We start from the raw sequence: 5,840 nt of genomic DNA, 5'->3' as shown, positions 1-5,840 counted from the left end.
TAATATTATCTTTATTCTAAAGTAGTATTCATATTTATATCTACTATTATATACACAGTGTTGTATTCTTTGTGCTATAAAAGGACCCTGAAGTTGTAAACTTCAAGGTTTTCAAAACCTGGGTCCACCTTTAGTAAGAAAGCTGAGACAGAATCATGTACTTAAGTAGGGCTCTACCAAGGCCTTGGAAATACTCAGAAGGCATTCAAAATTTTGTGATGGGGTTCAGAAATATCGTGGGAGGAGAAACCCTAGGACGTTTGACAAATATAAATATATCTACAAAAATCATGAATTGAGCTCATTTTGAAACAATTTTGATTTAGTTGAATTAAAAGTAGAGTATCCATAGGTTGTCCACTGGGTTAGAAGAAAATCCTGGCAGATTTGTCCCTCTTTCTACCACTGTCACTAGCTTCATCACTTCATCTCCATAGTGTCTCCCACTTTGTTTTTCTTCACATATGTCCATAGTGGTCTGTTCTTGCTTTAGAACTGATTAACTTTTTAAACAATTTTTAAAAATTTATTCAAGATTATCCCCATTCCTAGTGATCTCTCTCAATCTCTTTGCCGTATTTTATATGGCTCTTCTAGATTGGACATAGTAAGCACTGCTAATAGTTAAGCAAATTGGAAATAGTAAGTAAGTAAGATGGAAAATTATGTTGCAGAGTGAGAATCAATTGTTTGCTATAAAGGCAATCTTTGTAAGGTTTCTCATCAAGACCTGATTTCTGCCTCTTGACAATTGGCACAAAAGGGAGATGACAGCATTGCAGTCCCCATTCTAGGAAGAAAACCTTCCCCAGCTGAACCAGGAGTAGATATGCAAGTAGTTATTGCCCAAGAAAATAAGAGTGGCTTCCTTGGCCATGATGAAGTAGACATTAATTCCATACTGTCAGAACATTCATAACATAGATATAATTCATTGACATAGAGCTATAAAAATGAGTTCACTTATAAATATAAGATGAAGGGAGTTAGTTAACTGCTATTACAAAAAGAATTACTGAGTTACATGTAAGCAAATGAGTGGGCTCAAATATGGAAAAGATGCTACTGTAAGGTGCCACACCCATTACTGTGAATATATAAATACCACAGTCCAGGAGTAACATTCAAACTCAGAATCTTCTCACTGTAATTCAGCTGAACTCACATCTCCTATCAATATGTCCTACAACCGCTGCTCTGGAAACTTCTCTCTCTCCCTTGGGGACCACCTGTGCTATTCAGGCTCCTCCTGTGTCTCTTCTTATCCCAGCAACCTGGTCTACTGGGACTGGTACTGACCCCTGATCTCCCACTACCTGCCAGCTGGGCTCCTCTCTCTACAGTGGCTGTCAGGAGACCTGCTGTAAACCCACTAGGTATCAGATATTCTATGTGGTGTCTAGACCTAGTCAGATATCCTGCTATCACTCAAGAGCCTCCACACTCTGCAGGCCCTCTCAGACAACTTATTCTGGGTCTCTAGGCTTTGGGTCCAGCAACAGCTGCTCCCTGGGCTATGGATCTGGAAGCTCCTACTTACCAGACTGTGGTTCCAGTAGCTTCAGACCCGTGGCTTGAAGAGTCCATGGTTTCCCTTCTCTAAACTGTGGATCTGGATTCTGCTACCCATCCTACTTCACTTCTGAGAACTTCCAGTCTTGTTACAGACCAACCTGTGGATCTGGCTCCTACTGATCATCATACATAATTTTTAATCTTGTCCAATGTCTTCAATGACTCTATTTATAACCTTTATTGTTTTCATCATCTACAGGAAGAATTACCCTCTTATTTCTAATTATCAAATTTTCACCTTGTCTCTGGTCCTAAACATTGGCTGACAAACTTTATCTAACAATTTTTATTATTAAAGTACTAACTCAAAATAAAGTCTAAAGTCTGCATCGCAGATAGAATTGACATTGTATTTTCTTCCAAAATTGTGTGAAAAGTCATTATAATCTAATAAATTAATTGATTCTGATATACAGTTATGTTTATTATTGTTAGTTGTTTATTATTGTTGTTTATGTGATTGTAATAGATAAAAGTGTTTATTGACTAGGGTTTGATTGTGATAGATAAAAGAGATAGTATGAAAAGATCAGGGCTTCCCTGGTGGCGCAGTGGTTGAGAGTCCGCCTGCCAATGCAGGGGACAGGGGTTCGTGCCCCAGTCCGGGAAGATCCCACATGCCGCGGAGCAGCTGGGCCCGTGAGCCATGGCTGCTGGGTCTGCATGTCCAGAGCCTGTGCTCCACAATGAGAGAGGCCACAACAGTGAGAGGCCCGCGTACCACAAAAAAAAAAAAAAAAAGATCAATATGCACATGGGAATACGTTCTGAAATCCTACAAAGTTGGGGATTTGAACAAATTTTAGAGGACCTCAGATATCTTTTTTACTCAGACTATAACTGGTGGAAGAGTATTGTTTGAATAGAATATCTCAGAATCAGAAATTAGATTGATTCCCTTGTAGGATGTGGATCCCCACATAGATACAGTTATAGATATAGTTTTATATAGCTATAATTACTAATGAATATATATCTATAAATGAATATGTAAATATAGATGAATATATAGATGATACAGTTATAGTTTGATATCCAAGGAAAATTTATCAGACTTCAAGAAGTTAAGAAATTATTAAAACCAAAATATGTGTTATGTGGTATAAACAGACTTACAAGGGATTCAGTAAATAGAAAGGTAAGACATAGATCTTATAATAACTATAATCCATATGCTTAAGAAATAAAGAGATAGAAAATTTTGGCAGAACATTGAAACATATTAAAAGAATCAAGTAGAAATTCTAAAATTAAAAAATGCAATAAATTAAATGTAGAATTGGTTACAATTGGATTAAAAATAAATTAGACATAGCTGAAGAAACAATTAGAGATTGTTCAGAAGAGTATGTTCAAGCTAAAAAGTTAAGAAAGCATAAAAATATTGAACAGCACTCCAGAGCATATGGAGCATGGAGAATATGGAAAGGTCTAAAAATTTCAACTGGAGTCCTAAAACAAGTTGTGTGTGTGTGTATACATACACACACATATACATATACATATATATATATATATATATATTTATACACAGACGCACGTATATATACATATATATATAAATATATATATACACATTCATATTCAATGAAAAATAACAGCCACTGATAAGTCAAGACATCACCAAATCTAAGAGAAGAAGCACAGAATAGAAACAGATCCAGAGAGAATTTTCCAAATAGAGGAAAATCAATTCACAAATTCAAGAAATATTACAAATCCCATGTATGACAAATATGAAGAAAGGCCCACACCTAGGCACAATGGAGTCAAACTGATGAACAAGAAAAAGAAAAAAAAAAAAACCTACAGGGAAAAAATCAAGTTACCTTCAAAAAAAAGCAACAATAGGGCTTCCCTGGTGGCACAGTGGTTGAGAGTCCACCTGCCGATGCAGGGGACATGGGTTCGTGCCCCAGTCCGGGAAGATCCCACATGCCACGGAGCGGCTGGGCCCGTGAACCCTGGGCACTGAGCCTGCGCATCCAGAGCCTGTGCTCCGCAACGGGAGAGGCCACAACAGTGAGAGGCCCGTGTACCACAAAAAAACAAAACAACAACAACAACAACAACAACAATAAAATTGACCACTGAGGGCTTCCCTGGTGGCGCAGTGCTTGAGAGTCCGCCTGCCGATGCAGGAGACGCGGCTTCGTGCCCCGTTTCGGGAAGATCCCACATGCCGCGGAGCGGCTGGGCCCGTGAGCCATGGCCGCTGAGCCTGCGCGTCCGGAGCCTGTGCTCCGCAAATGGGAGAGGCCACAACAGTGAGAGGCCCGCATAACGCAAGGAAAAAAAAAAAAAAAAATTGACAACTGAACTCTAAACATATAGAAAGGGGAAGGTAGGAAAACAATTAAATAGCCTCAAATTTGTGACAAAAGAACAATTTAAAACTAGAATACATGACTAGTGAGTATCTGTTTCAAAAAGGAAATAGAAATACAGATATTTTTAGACAATTGAAAACTTCGAGAACTTGTCACTAGCCTTCCAGCACAAAAATATATGGTTAAAAGTTATACATAGTCAAAAGCAAAATGATCCTAGCCTATAGCAAAAAGATGTAGGAAAGAATAAAGAGTAAATAAAAAATATATATGGGGTACATTTAAGCAAATATTGCCTGTAAAAACATGGGGACAAATATTTATCATTATGCATAAGCATACATAAAATGAAAATACTGACATAATAATACATGAATTGGGGTAAGGATAAATGGCCTTAAGATTTCTAATATTCTTGCATTGTACAGAAAACAGTAAAAATATGAATTTATATTAGCATATCAACAATCGGCTGTGATCTTTAAGGCAGCACTGCCCAATAGAACTTTCTTTGATGCTGAAAATATTTTTTACCTGCAATTTCCAATATTTGGTATCCATTAGCCACACATTATCTGTTGTGCACTTGAAATATGATGAATATGACTGAGGAACTGAATTTTAATTTAATTTAATTTAATGTATGCAAATTGAACTTGATATATGTGGCTAGTGCCTACTCTATTGGATGGTGTGGCCTTAATGTAACATTTAAATAACCAATGAAATAATGTGTATCCTCCTGGTAGTCTGACAGATTGATTGTTAAGAATTATCTTGCTTAATATACAATAAACTTCTTAACATATAGCAAACTTTGAAATTAATAAAGTAGAACTAGCATTTTTGTTTCTTTTGCCAGATATATCTTTTTTGTTTCCTTTTCTGTTTCCTCATATTTAAGAAAATCTCTTTTATGTAGAAAATAGTTTTGATTTTCATTCCAGTCTGATAGTCTAAGTCTTTTATATGGACTATTTGTCATATTATATTTAACTTAATTATTAATACAGTCAGATTTCTACCTACTTCTTTACTATTTTATTGTTATTTAATCCATCTTTTATGTTTCTTTTTGTCTCCTTTCATACATTTGAGGAGTAATAAAATGGTTTAATGCTATAATTTTACTCTTTTGTTATTTTTTCCAGGCTTTTAATTTTTAGGCAAAATCTTAGATTTTAATGATCATTCTTAATTTATTACTGTTTACTTATTCTTATATATTAAGAACTACTTTATTAGTGCTGTGTACAATGTATATTTAGACATAATTCACTCATATTTCAGTCTTCTTTTCCCCTCCTGCATTTCCAAATTTCCCTCTGAGATTATTGTCTTTTAATTTGAGAAAATCCTTCAATATTCATTTTAGTTCAAGTTTACCTGTTATGGAAATCTCTATAAAAAGAAGATATTTGGACATTTTACAGTGGAAGAATAATCTTAAAGGAATAGAGTAGATAAAAAGTATGTTTTAAAGTGAAAAAGAAAATCATATGAAAGAATCTGAAGGTAGAAATGTTCAGAAGGTATTGCTTTATGGGAGTTGTTCTAGAGAAGAAAGACCTCTAGAAAATTTTAAATATAGATGACAAAAGGGACAATATATATATGAAAAGCCATAAACTATACTCATATTGAACTTTTTAATTTAAACTACAGAGATAGAAAACCCCATAAAGTCACTACTTATCTCCAATTGCCTCTAAAATATTTGACTCTGAGTCTTTTCACATGTGCACATATTGGCATCCCCTGAGTCTCTGCTTCAAAGTAGACTTCTTTAGTCATTTTTGCCTCTAAACATTTGTTCTGGTCTATCTCTGTGATCCACCATATTTCTTATTCAATTTATCTGGTCTATTTTCTCTTTCTAAAGAATTTGAGAAGCAATTTTATAATAAAATATATAAAAATAATTTTAGGCAATGA

General features: G+C 35.2%; 1 pseudogene; it reads left to right on the top strand.

Annotated features, from left to right (window-relative positions):
• The first annotated feature begins 1,127 nt into the window (after positions 1-1,127).
• Positions 1,128-1,695, top strand: LOC103090047 (keratin-associated protein 13-1-like; annotated as a pseudogene).
• Positions 1,696-5,840: the final 4,145 nt, after the last annotated feature.

Source organism: Lipotes vexillifer, unplaced genomic scaffold (assembly GCF_000442215.2).
Source record: "Lipotes vexillifer unplaced genomic scaffold, Lipotes_vexillifer_v1.1 scaffold1152, whole genome shotgun sequence".
In the NCBI taxonomy this organism is placed as follows: Eukaryota; Metazoa; Chordata; class Mammalia; order Artiodactyla; family Lipotidae; genus Lipotes; species Lipotes vexillifer.
The sequence above is the reverse complement of the archived record's forward strand: the minus strand, read 5'-3'. Positions and strand labels throughout refer to the sequence as shown.